A 14,057-nucleotide genomic window follows, 5' to 3' on the forward strand; every position below is an offset into this window, starting at 1 on the left:
TTCACTTGTTTATTCAAATGCTGAATGTTGGCTTATATAGCCTTACAAAGAAATAGATAGAAACAAACGTACTGCCCTCATAAGTAAGGTTTAATGTATTCAAACCTAACTGCCCTCATAAGTAGAGTAACGTCCTCATAAGTATAGTAACTGCCCTCATAAGTAGAGTAACGTACTGCCCTCATGAATATGGTTTATTATCTGCAATAACTAAAACAAACCCTCACAAAATAACAGCTAAGCCCCAGCTATTCCAACAGTTTTATAAGTGCAGATGTTCTGGAATCCCAAGGACTCCTTGTGTTGAATCTTCCTAATCATGTTTTCTATGCCAATCCCACCTGCTTAGAATCAAACAAAAGCCATTCATTATGAAAACAAAAATCCTCATTCTGATCATTTCAAGGAGGAAAAAAAAACACAGTAAATGTATGTAAGAATCATGCATACCTAGTGTTAGTGAACTCAAAAAAACTGTGAACGCCAGGATAAAGATAATCAAAGAAGCTCTTCCTAATTTCTTAACCACCTTTCCGGCCACATGTTGCCCCGCAAATGCAGAAACAGTAGTCGCAGCAGCGAAGTAGAGAGCTACAATAGATTTGTAATAAAAAATACGACATTATTAGATAATGGATTAATTTTAGTTTACCCCCCTGAGATTTGGGGATATCATTATTTCACCCCCCAAACTCTCAATTTCACTTTTTTACCTCCTGAACTTTTCAATTTTTGTCTTCCGTGTCCAATTTCTCTGATTCCGTTCAAATTGGACGTTAAGTCTGACTATTTGACCCACTTTGAGGCTAAAATGGTCATTTCAAGGCAAAAAAAAAAACTCAAAACAAAAAATAAAAAAACCTTTTTCCTTCACTTTCGGTTTCTCTTTCATCTCTCTCTCTCTCATATCTACAACTCCAAATCTATCTCTCTCTCAGAGATCTGCATCTCCAAATCTATCTCTCTCTCTCGACACCTCCCTCACGCGCCTCGCCGCCGCCAACTCCTCCGACCCCTCCCTTTCCTTCGAGTCCACCTCCGCCTTCCTCTCCTGCTTCCCCATCTCCAAGTCCTCCGTCAACTCCCAAGTGGACTCACCGATCCCACTCACCTCAAACCCTTCCTCGACCAAATCTCCGCCTCCATCTCCGACCTCGAGAAGCTAGTCGCCGAGAACTCCTACTCCCCTCGTACAAAGTCCGATCGTCGCTGAAAACGGACGACCCACAGAAGCTGAAGAAGATAGCGGCGGCGGCTTACGACTACGAGAACAACCCGAGATGGGCCGACTACTAGGCCAACATCCTCATCCCTCCTCACATGGCCTCTAGCCCCGACACCGACGAGCTGGACGAGTTGGAGTGCCAAGTCACCGAAATGGCGGTGAAGATTCAAGAGTACCGAGCCACTGTACCGGAGCAGCTCAAGAACACGCTGCCTTCCATTATCGAAGCTCAGAGACCCGTTTTGGCTGATAGGTCGGAGCCTGGGACGTCCGGGGATCCGAATTCGGGTAAAGGTCTTTGCTTTTTGGGTTGTTGAGTTATGAGCACTGTGGGTTCTTAGATCTTTGTTGTTTCGTACATTTCTGTGAGTGAGTTTGGATTTGGAATTGGAAATTTGGGTTTTGTTCTTGATATGTGTATTTGGGGGTTTAGAAATTTCGGAATTGGAATTGGGTGTCTTTGTTTGTGTGTATTGTGTTATGAAAGTGAAGGACATTATTTCTGGTTAGTTATTAAGTGAGGAAAATTGTGGGCGGATGAGGTTCTTGGCTGCGGAGGAGGAAGAAGGAGGGGGGAGAGAGAGAGAGAGGGATTGGTGAAGAGAGAGAAACCCCCGAACGTGAAAGAGAGAGGGTTTTTTGTTTTGTTTTTTTTTTTTTTTTTTTTGGCTTGAAATGACCATTTTTGCCCTCAAAGTGGGCTCTATTATCGGACTTAACGTCCAATTTGGACGGAAAATGAGACATTGGGCACGGAAGACAAAAATTGGAAAGTTCAAGGGGTAAAAAAGTGAAATTGAGAGTTTGGGGGTGAAATGATATCGATAATACCCCCAAACCTCAGGAGGGTAAACTGAAATTAATCCTTAGATAATAATGCCCTCATTCATGAACACTTCAAAGTTATTTGAATGGCTAACAAACTTACCATAAGGAATTGGGAAGCGTTTAAGGAGATAGTATTCTACAACAGACATGGATGAAGAAAATGTCATAGCAAAGGTGGCCGTAGCACTCGACACCTATATGGAAGTTTTCAACACCCAGTAATTTGAAGTTGATCAAGGCATCTGATAGAACTTGAGAAAAAAATACCAATGTGCATTCTAGCATAACACAAAATTAAGCAAAATAAATTAATGATACTGATATGTGAATTGATCTACCTGAGGAGGGATTCCCATCTCCAAAAATATCGGACCCGGCCAACAGAAATGCTCCACCAAGACCAAGTAATCCACCAAGCGTACCAGCTGCTACTCCACATGCACAATAGGCAACTAGCTTGTACAGTGACCATTTCATGTTTGCTTCCCCCGTCGATGCAATCACACTACGCCCTCTGTAGAGATTCATTGCCTGATATGAAGTTACTCCCACAGCCACCGGAATCTGACGTTCACAAATAGAAATTAAAGAAAAAATAAACATTTTAAGAGTCTTGTTCAGTTTATACATTTGCAGCCTCTAGTGAGTTCCAATATTATTTTGACATGAGGATGGAAGGTACCTGTAAGAGTTCTGTCGACCAATATGTCATTGAACATTTTCTCAGATAATTCCGTGCCAAACAAAACAAGTAATTTCCAGTCAATAATTGAATTCTTGATGCATACAAGTAAAGGGAATCCAAATTAAATCTTCTAATAAACAAGAATTAGCTACATGTATTACTAGATTTGATCATATAACATTAGCAATTTGTAATGCAAGTATCACGAGCTAGACAGCCACTATAACTCCAAGTTCCTTCCAGCAAATATTATCGAGAATAGAAACCTAGGAACGTCTACAAGTCAGTCCCAAAAACCATGCATAAAATAGTTTGAGCTTCAAAGATTTAACCTCCACTCGTTTAGCTTTCTTTGCCTCTGTTAGAGCGTGATTACTTGGACCTCCAGGAGTACATTTGGCTTCAACATCTTCGGTACGTACCTTCCCCATTTGATGGCAAGTGTCTTGAAGCATCCAGTAGATACTACAGGTAATAAAGCAAGGTGTAGTATCAGATGGATTGAGTAAATGTAGCATAATATACAATCATTCTGGAAATCAAGCACGCAAAATTGAAAGAGCACCTTTGCAGTCATAGTTTCTTTCTTCCATGTCTCAACACCCTTGACAAATGACTTCGCCGTAAGTTGTATAACACAGTAGCAGTTGATGTACCTGTGATCATACCTGAGTATCCAGACACAAGCAACATAAACAAAATTTTGTCTCACATGCCAGATGTAGAACAAAATCGGTCTTAAACTACACATGAACCAGTAAACAACTTGATCAAAATATGGTCTTGTATATAATGTGTCCTTACATTTGGATACTGCGATTGATGATTTCTGATCAAAACCAATGAGGAGGGTGAGCATTGGAATGAAAAAGCCACCCCCAACAACACCTCCAACACTCCCAAATGCTGCCCCGAGGAAAGCGATTATCGTGCCCACCACAATTTTCCAATCAAATCTTATTTTCTGCAGCATGACATCCCTAACAAAATTAATTTTTGAACTACATATTTCCAGGCACCAAGTAATTATCATGTCCATTGCATTTTAAAAATGAATTTTTTTTTTTACCTTCGCTGGTAATATACAACCTGTCTAGTTAATAGCTATCACCATGCTGCTCAAGTGATAGAAGTGTGAATAATGTGACAAGACTTGAAAAGGATGGCTTTTATAAAAGAAAGCAAGAAAGACAGAACAAGAGCTAACACAGAGTTTAATTTGCTGGGGATGTAAAGTTTTTACATAAGAAGTGAAAAAGTATTACATGCAGCAAGCCCTCACTAGTTTGGAGATTTAATACAATACATTAAGACAAACATGCATGCCCAATAAAGATATTTATAAAAAAAAAATTTTAAAAAAAATAATAAAAAAAAAGGACTTACAGGCCAGACATGCTTATAAGTACTCAATTGATGATCCCTGGGATGTGTAGGTTCTTGTGGCTCCTTCAGTTCTTCATGTGCTGAAACTGCAGATATTGACAGCAACACCAGCAAACCAATCAAACCCCAGATGTTACCTGCAGCCATTTTCTCACAACCCCCTAGCCTTCTTCTACCCAATGCAGTAAAGTTTAATCAAGTTTCTAGCTTCGTGATAGGCATGAGTCGAGAGGGAGAGTCTTGGATTGCTGTTTGATTTGTGGGTTGATTTGAGAGCTGATTTGGCTTCCAACTTTGAGATATTCTTACTTAACATCCAATATTCAAGCAACTCTAATGACATTAAGCTAGACAATTAAAATTAATAGGGCTGTCTGTCCTTATTGGGTCTTCTCAGTACTATATAGTCATAGATAATTGATGGTTGAATATATGTTCTCTACTGGCATATGCATATCTAACTGCATTGATTCCCAGCTACTAATTGGTGGCCATTAATGTGTCTGCTGAAGCAAGCTTTAAAACACTTTCACGTACTGTTGTCAATTTTTTTTTAATATTTTTTTTTATAACAGCAGAGTATAAATGCACGGTCATTGTGTAAACTTGGCATAGAGTTCATATAGCTAGGTACACTTGCAGTCCTTTAATCAAAATATAATTTTCAGAATTTAAACCGAGTGCTAAGAAGTGTTGCACTCGTTGCACACAACAATAAGAAAGCTTATGTTACAAAACAATTAAACATGGAAACCACTAATACAAACAAAGCAATGAAACGTAGATCGATATTCAGCACATTCACATTCAACGCTTCTTAGTTAACGATGTTGGAATTTACTTGGAATATTTCAAAATACCAACTATATTTGAAACCTTCATTGGACCTTTAATTGCAGATGACAATAGTCATTAACTCTCTTTGATTGTGACGGACACAAAGATTTCATCAGTTTACTCATATACCATCCATTTGGTCAAAGTCTGCAATTATGGTGGTTCATTCCTTATTTGTTTTCTTCCGTTTTGGTTTACTCATCAATGTCAAGATATATATTGCCTTTCGGTTACATAAGGTATAGAGTTTAAATGTCATTCCTATTTTGACGTTTTGATTCTTCCTAATCAATGTCATAATATTCCTTTCGGTTACATAAGTTACGTAGCTTAATTGCTATTGTTAAATTGTCATTGCATTGATCATTTATGCCCTATATATAATCTCTAGCTTTCCAGATCAAAACACACAACAAAAACTCAATCCTTTGTTTCATTTCTGAGCTCAAATTCCTCATGTGTTTCCTTTAGGCCCCGTTTGTTAGCCAGAAAATCAAAGATGGAATGTGAAATAGTTTCTCATTCCATTAAATTGTCATGTTTGGTTAAATCATAAGTCTGGAAAGGAAAGTAAAATAAATGAGTTGACCGGTGTTCAATTCCATAAAAGAGGCGGAATAGAAATACCATCTAAAGTGTGGTATTTCAATTCCTTCACTCAATGGAATTGAAAATTTACTTGTTTAGCCCATCATAAAATCTGGTCAATTAATAATTCTTATCTCCACTCAATTCATTTTTAATATTCCATATTTAATTTGATTTGGCATTATTGGAAAATCATTAACAAATTAATTCTCTCAAACCATTTTCTAATCTCAAGTCTTGAATCCTTCCAAACACCACAAATGGAAATGCTAAATCAATTCCATTAATCCATCCTTGAAAGGAAAATTAGTACAATTCCTTTTCCAACTGTAACATTCCGGTCAACCAAACGGGGTCTTAATTTTTCTATTCCACCAAAAGAAAGTTTCAAGTTGTTCGATATGATCCAATTATTGTGAGTGTACACCTACAAGGATCGAGGTTGTTATATCCTGGAGGGTAGGCCATCAACACTTGCTACACCGAGATATAATCTCTGAAGGGCGGACATCTACTCTTAAGGGCAGTGTACCACACGCCTTAACCTACAAGTTCTTACTCAAAGCATCATCCATCTCCAGAATTTCCAACAAACGAGATAATTAACCAGGTCAATGAACTGGCAGTTCTCCTTCTCCATGTGATCAAGAACATCTTCTTCAAACCTGCAAAACAAATCATCCATGGCTTTTTCTCCGAATTCGCTGGCCAGAATAGGCTCTCCCACAGCTCTTATGTCAATGGATAGTATTGCTGCCCTCGCTTTCTTGTCAAAGCCACAGTTAACTTGTTTTATGTAACAGTCCCAGTCATTTCTAAAAGTTTCGAGGTTTTGTAAAATAAAAGAACCTTCAGCCTCGATCACCTCTTTCACCTCATCCGCTGTTGGCGCATAGTATGGCATATTAAATGTGTCCAATTTTTTCTCTTCAATCAAACCCTGAAAATTCATCATATATAGTAAGTTAGTGACATAAATTTTTATATCGTACCCTAAAAGAAGAAATGGCACATGCATACATCTAAAACCATGTCATGGAGTTTTAGTCCGACAAATTCCCAAATGCTGAGGGGATCATTGCTCCGTATGCTGCCCATGGTTGTGAGGACCATACTACATACCTCCCGAGACCAGCTCTTGTGCCCGAGACCTCAGAAAGACAGTGAAGTCCCTTTTGAATTGCTCAAAGTATTCGTTAAACACAGCATGTGAGCTTGTCTTGGCTACGTATATGTTCCCCTTGTTCAGTCCTTCTCCTCCTTTCGTTACCAAACCTTTTGGAACCTGAGGATAGAGATCATGTTAAATATCCACTAATTAATCAATCATTGAGGCATATATTAGCATAATAGATTGATTTGAACTAGGATTTTTTGTTGCTAATATATATGTTTACCACAATATCCATAACGTGATGTTGATCCATTACTTGGAAGTAAATTATGATACTCTAATTTTAAGGTATTTCATAGGACATTGATTAACAAACGAAATTACATAATAATAAGTACCAACCATTAGAAAGTGAACAAGGCTCTGAATGTTGGAAAAGGCTCTGAATCTCAAACCTGAAACCTTTGAGAAGCTTGTTATGATCATCTGGGGTCTATGGAAGAACAGAAATACAAAGTTGTGGGAAGACGGTGCTCAGTCTTCAAATGACATTATGCTTGGGTGTTTGACCTAGTTGGAAGAGTTCCGACAAACTCGACAAGTGACTACTACACAGGTCCAGAATGTAACAAAAAATTGGAAGCCTGCAGAGATCCCCAAACTCAATGTAGATGGGGCTTTTGTAACACAAGCTGCATATGGTGGAACTGGTGGGGTTCTAAGAAGCTCAACTGGAAGCTTTATAGCTGCATTCATGAAGCCAGTGCAACATGTAAATTCAGCCCAACAGGTAGAGCTCCTTGCCATACGAGAAGGTTTAAATTTCCTGAAGACATTACGTCTCCAACAATTAATTATTGAGTCAGACTGCTTATTGGCAGTACAAGATCTAGCTCATATTGATGTAAACCTTTCTGAACTAAGCAATTTAGTTCAAGACATCCAACAGACAGTTCAAGTCATGCAGGGGGTTCAAATTAGTTTTGCACCCAGGTCATGTAACAAAGTGGCACATCGACTAGCCAGTTTGGCTTTTGACGATGGGCATGAAATCCCTCCAAGTTGTATTCTAGATTTAATTACCAAGGATTGTAACCCCATATTATAATCCTATCAATAAAATTTCAGCCTCTTTTGATTAAAAAAAATTAGAAAGTATTTTGAGTTTTTCTATTGGAACCTCCAAATTTACTCACTTGACCTCTATGCTTTTTACACCTCTTATCAAATTTTCAAATACTAAATTTACTCACTAAACTTCCTCAAATAACCTCACTCATATAATTTGCAAACAAATTATTATCTTTAAAATAAAAAAGTAAAATGCTTAAGATCCCAAAAAATTATACAAAAAATCTATACCAAATGATGTGGCATCATCATCTTAATCCTAATAATTTCCAGCATGTCTTTCAATTAAATTCTTTCAAAAATCAACAATTAAAATAAAATAAAAATTATTTTGATATTTTGTTTATTAGAAAAATGATAGTATCTATTAGGATTTGGTTCTCAGAAAAACTTCTCCAAAAAAATCAAGGGCCAGTCAACTAGAAATTCTAATAGTTCCAATGGCACGATGTTGAAATACGGTTCCTTGTGCCATGTTCCCTTCATATCCAGATTAAATTCATTTGGAGGATGAAGAAAATATTGCAGTGTAGTACTGTAGTGGAACCATTGTATTGACATGTTATCAGAAAAATTTCAATGGTTCCCATCACCCAATTGTTGGCTTTCCGTTTGGTCCTCGGCCAGTCAACTTAGGTGGTCATGGCCCTCATGGCATGCCATCGCCAGGTAAAGCACTTCTCTTTGCATTTGTTATTGGTACTCGTGGTTGATTGTTTGCCTCCTATTCTGACTGATTAGGGATTTTGGTTTTGGTAAAACATATCAGATCGGTGTTTTGAGATGTTGATTAGGTTAATCTCATCATGTCTTTTAATTTATTTAGATATTTAGATATGGAGGTTATTATTATTATTAGCCTAATTTAAAAATAAAAAATAATTAAATGCTGAAAATTGATCAATTGAAGGTGATGACGTGGTAGATCCACATAGGACGCCACATAATTTGGTATTAGTTTTTTGTAAAACTTTTTGGGATATGTAGCACTACTCAATAAAAAATTTAGTCATTTCAATGATTTAATCACTCTATAAATCTTAACTAAATATACATTTCTTAATCAAACTTGAGTTTTAAAAATTAATGTCTAATCAAATAAGAAAATTCCATGACCTATTCTGTTTTTTTTTTTTTCCTATTTTAGCTGTGCAAAAAAAAATGAAAAAATCATTTGTTTTTATTCTCAAAAAAAAAATCACTTGTTTTTTAATGTTTTTTTTTTCTGTATTTTTTGTACCACATGATTAATTATTTAAATATTTTTAGTTTTTTTTTTAAATGCTAGTTTTTTTGTTTTTTTTTCAAATATAATGGATTGACTTAGATTTAGGTCATAAATCATAAGAGGATTTATTTTGTTTTCCCTCACCAATATGCGTTCAACATATATATCATACATTTTTATGTCACATGATCTTAATCATATTTTTAATTCTTATTAAATATATATGAATGCTTTAATGAGTATGTAGTGAAATTGGAAAATGAAAATAGATAAGGAAAATAATAAGAAATACAATCTAATATTATTGAATTGGAAAGTCTATATAAAATAAATATAATATTTTTTGGTATAATTATTGTCCTTAATAGTCATTTTATAGTAGGTTATATATGTCATTTAATAATTCTTTTTTTTTTTTAATCGAAGGAGGTCAGCCATTTATTGAAAGGGGCCGTGACCACTTACCCATTTTCAGCTTAAAAATTGCCCGCGTACTACACTAAGAGTTTTTTAACCCCATTTACCCAATCTAACATCCATTGACAGTTTTGCCCCTATTTTAATTAATAAATTACATCTCTCTCTCAGACTCTCTCTCTCTCTCTCTTCGATCTATTTTCTCTCTCTCTTCGATCTATTTTCTCTCTCCTATCCCCTCACCGATCTCTCTCTCTCTCTCTCTCTCTCTCTATTTGGGTTCGGTTTGTCGGGCCTCCACCATTAAGCCACCGCGCCTACCACTCCACTGTTGATGTCGGGCCTCCACTGTCGCCGCTCTGTCCCCGTTGTCGGACCACCAGAGGAGGACGCCATCCAACTACACGATCCCAAACCCATGCAGCCTGGATCCAGATCGTGAATCCAGACTCGAGAGGAAGACTGCCCGAACACCACGCTCCATTCCTTCACCTAACCGTGGTGGCTCCGCCGCCTTGACCCAACACAGCACCATGGCTCCGGCCACAACTTCACCGTGGAGACCTTGCCGCTGTGCAAGCTCTTCCTCGCGCGCTCTATGCATCCCGCTAAGGTCTGCTGAAGCCGACCGGTCTGGAATCAAAGAATACAGACACCGTCAGAAACAAATCGGAAACTGACCGGAAAAGGACCTGGACGGAGAGAGAGAGAGAGAGAGAGTACCGATTTCTAGGAGATGAGTTTGGAAGACTTGAATGCAGCGAAAAATGTCATCGGTTACGAGATGGCGGTGGGTGACAATACGACGCCGTTTGTTCTTTGACCTAGGAATTTCACAGTGGACCTTTTTGGCCGGATGATCAGTGGGCTAGAGCTTTAGGATTGGAGCCCTTTTCATGAAGGGTCAAGATCAAGTGTACACAAATTTTTACACATATTTTTATGGGATGAGCCTGGGATGCAGGCTGCTGCAGGCGAGGAAGAATTTTTTTTTTTTTTTTTTTTTTTTTCCGGTTCTGATAGTGGAGAGAGAGTTGGAAACCAATTTACTAATGAAGATAGTGTAATTGGCTTTTATTGGGTTCTATTGGGCGGCAATGATATGATTATTGAGGGTAATAATATGATTATTGGAGGGTAATAATATAATTATTAGGGAAATAATATGATTATTAGGAGGCAATAATATGATTATTAGGAGGTAATAATATGTTTATTGGGGGACAATAATATGATTATTTATTTGGATAAACCTACTAAAACATTCAAAATTAAAAACATCGTCATTTTCACTAATTATTGATCCCCAATGAACTTGTTATTGAAGGGCAATGAATTCAGACGCCGGAATCCAGTCACCAGTCTGGTATCCGGATTCCGGTGACCGGTTGCCGGATTCTGGTGACCATTCATCGGATTCCGGTCACAATTCGCCGGATTCCGGTCACCGGAGTCCTATCACCGGAGTCCGCGGCCGGCCACTGGTCACCGGAGTCCGGCAAGGTCTCCCATGACTTCTCTCTCTAAGTGGCAAAGAAAGAGAGGGCAAAAATGTCCCAAAAATAAATAAAAAGAAATAAAAAAATAATTAATTGGGTATTAGGGAAATGATCTATTAGAGTGTTTGGGTAAATGAGCAATCTCTTAGCTAGAGTGTTTGGGTAAATGAGCAATTTTTATCCTAAAATTGTGTAAATGGTCATTATCCCTTATTGAAATTGAAAGATTACAACGATACGATGCCAAAAGACATCAAGAAGGGAATAAAACAGTACGAAAAGAAAAATACATATGAAATATAAAAACTTAATAATGCAAGAGCAGCAACGTCGAGACGCAGCGCTGATTTTACACTACGGATTGCAGCCGTGTAGTGAATTGAGTAGTCGGTGGTTTGACTACCCATCGAACTCCAACACACAAATTGACAAAAATCAACTTGGCGTCGGAATGAAGGCACTCTCCCACCTAAAGATCGAAGCCGGCCAAGGGTGTCAGAACATGGCCATGTTGGCAGACGATCTTTCACGAACAGATACCAAAGACTTGGGTCCCGAATCCAATACCAGTAAAGCATAGGAGCCCCAAACCATGTCGACAAATGAGCAACAGTCCAACAAAAATAGTGGGACGCAGCCCAAGCCCAACTCCCTCCTGGATCCCAAATCCGGAAACCTTTGCAAATTCCACCTGGATCCCAGATCCGGGTCCTTCTGACCAGCTGAGGCCGCCGACCACAAAGCCATGGAAACCGACCATCAGGCCGGCAACAAACACCCCACAAAATTGCGAACCCCTACAACCACCACCTTGAGGATCCAAAACAAAATCGATGCCCGGATCCCTCATTCCCCAACAGTCTCCCCAATGCGCCGCCGTCCAATCAAGTCCAAAAACCAGAGCAACATACGCGCTCCATTGTCCCGCCTTTGAAATCCACAAGATGTCCATCGGAAACCAAAGAAAAGAACCATTGAAGGAAGCTGCCGAAGCCCAGTCCGTAGATGAGATCTCCTTCGACAAACTTCCTTGAATTTTCAGACGACCACCACTGCCAAAAACACCATCACCGCCAAGCACACCATCACCGCCACTTTGAGATGCGACGAGAAGAAGAAGGAACAGGCAGAGGCCCGTGAGAGGCTCCATGAGATGGAGCAGGTACAGGGACGGCGAAGGGACGCCGTATCCCAAACCCTAGCAGAGCTAGGTCATAAAAAGCAAAGATTTTAAATATAACAATGCTTATCAGCAAAAATACTTGTCATTTAATAATTCATAATAGAGTGAGGTCAAGTGAGCATATTTGGAGGTCCCAATAGAAACTCTCAAGTATTTTCTTTAAAAAGAAAAAAACCATTAGAAAGTCTTTGTTTCTTTTCAAAAATTATGACGCTTAGAAGATTGGGAGCTTGATTAATTAATTTATAAAATAGAAAATCACTATTTGGTATGATTAACCTGATCACTTGTTGTAAGAAGAGTTTACACAGAATTATGAAATTCATAACAAAATGAAGCAAAAAAAAAAAAAAAAAAGCTTCAAAATTTGACGAATTTTTGTTTTTTCTTAGATTTTTTAACGAATCTTATGATAGATAATTAATCACAAATTAGCATTCTCTCTCTATGTCCCCCTCCAAATTCTTATGAAAAACTAGGGGTGTGCAAAACACTGTACAAACCGACCGTTAAATATGGTTTGGTTAAGGTTTTTTAACTTTAAAATTAAAAGCCAGTTCAATAACGAACCAAACCATTTTTGAGCTGGGTTGTTTGGTTTCTCTTGTACTTAAACCGCGAAACCCAAACTGACCGGTATGTTTGAAATATAATATATAAGGAAAATTTTAAAATTTATATACATAATATATATATATATATTCTTTTGTCCAGTTTGTTCTCAGTAAGTTCTAAATCTTCATTTATAACTTTATTCTTAGTTGATTTACTACCATATTGAATCCAAGACCCAAAGACCTAAAACCCTAATATAGAATTGCTACAATCACTTTGATTCCTTTCACATCACATCACATCTCTCAATCTTTCATTCTCTAACCTTTAATATTACCATATTAAGCTAGTACTGATGGCTAAACAATCAAATAAGTGAATCGATCACCTTGAATCTATTCTAGATTTTGGGTTTTGATTGAATTTTACTATGAAATTTTTCATAAACAACATGTTAATATTATATAGGTTAAAACCGTTTAACCGACCGAACTAAACCAGCTTTAATTGGATTGGATTGGATCGGATTAGGCTTAATTTTTTTGATGACCGGTTGTCCAAAATGCTTAAACCGCTCACTTTGGCATAGAAACGGTTTGGAGTCAAAACCGATCCAACCCAATCCGTGTGCAGCCCTATGAAAAACTTAAGATAAAGGCAGTCGAAAAATAGAAAATAATTCTTGGCAAAGGAATTTAGCCTCTGCGAGCCTTGTGATATCAGTAGATTAACTAAATGGCTTCCTGCACTCAAAGAATATGTATAAATAAAAATCTTGGCATGCGGATAAGACATATTAACCTTAGAGATCCACATAAGAGAATAACTAGAGTGCGCAAGGTGGAGAGAATTGCCGGGAAAAAGCCTGCCGTAGAAAGAACCAGACATCCCTGCAATGAGACATGGTTCGATGTACTTCTTTTCATCAAGTTTCTTATAGAAGTCTGGCAATGACTTGAACACAGTGTTGAAATCGTTTCCGGGAATATCATTTAAGAATACTTAGAGCGTTGAAGGTTGACAATTCAATTTTTTTGCAGGTTTTATGAATCTTGGCTATGATATTTGAAACGGCAAAAAGGGTATTGGGTCCAGAAGAGCATCCCAAGTTAGGCTAGTCAGCTATTTTCAAGCACTCTGTAGGGAGGTGGGTGCAACACAGCTTCTCTATGCTTGCATCTACTATTGGCTTCACCCTTGAAATGACTGCTCTCTGAAAGGGACATGTAGTTACAATATTAATTATATCGATCTTTGTAAGAAAACTTAAGAAACAAAACGAGAGAGAGAGAGAGAGAGTAACTGGATTCAGCGAGTTGCTTGCATAACTTCTTTTTCCATCTCCACCATTCATGTGAAGAACTTGCTCTATCTCCAACAT

At 37.9% G+C, this 14,057-nt stretch overlaps 2 pseudogenes; both read right to left on the reverse strand.

The window, feature by feature from the left end:
- Positions 1–4,466, reverse strand: LOC133729665 (sulfite exporter TauE/SafE family protein 3-like; annotated as a pseudogene).
- Positions 4,467–6,108: 1,642 nt separating this feature from the next.
- LOC133729674 (probable jasmonic acid carboxyl methyltransferase 2) lies at positions 6,109–14,057 on the reverse strand (annotated as a pseudogene).

Source organism: Rosa rugosa, chromosome 1, assembly GCF_958449725.1.
Source record: "Rosa rugosa chromosome 1, drRosRugo1.1, whole genome shotgun sequence".
Classification (NCBI taxonomy): Eukaryota; Viridiplantae; Streptophyta; class Magnoliopsida; order Rosales; family Rosaceae; genus Rosa; species Rosa rugosa.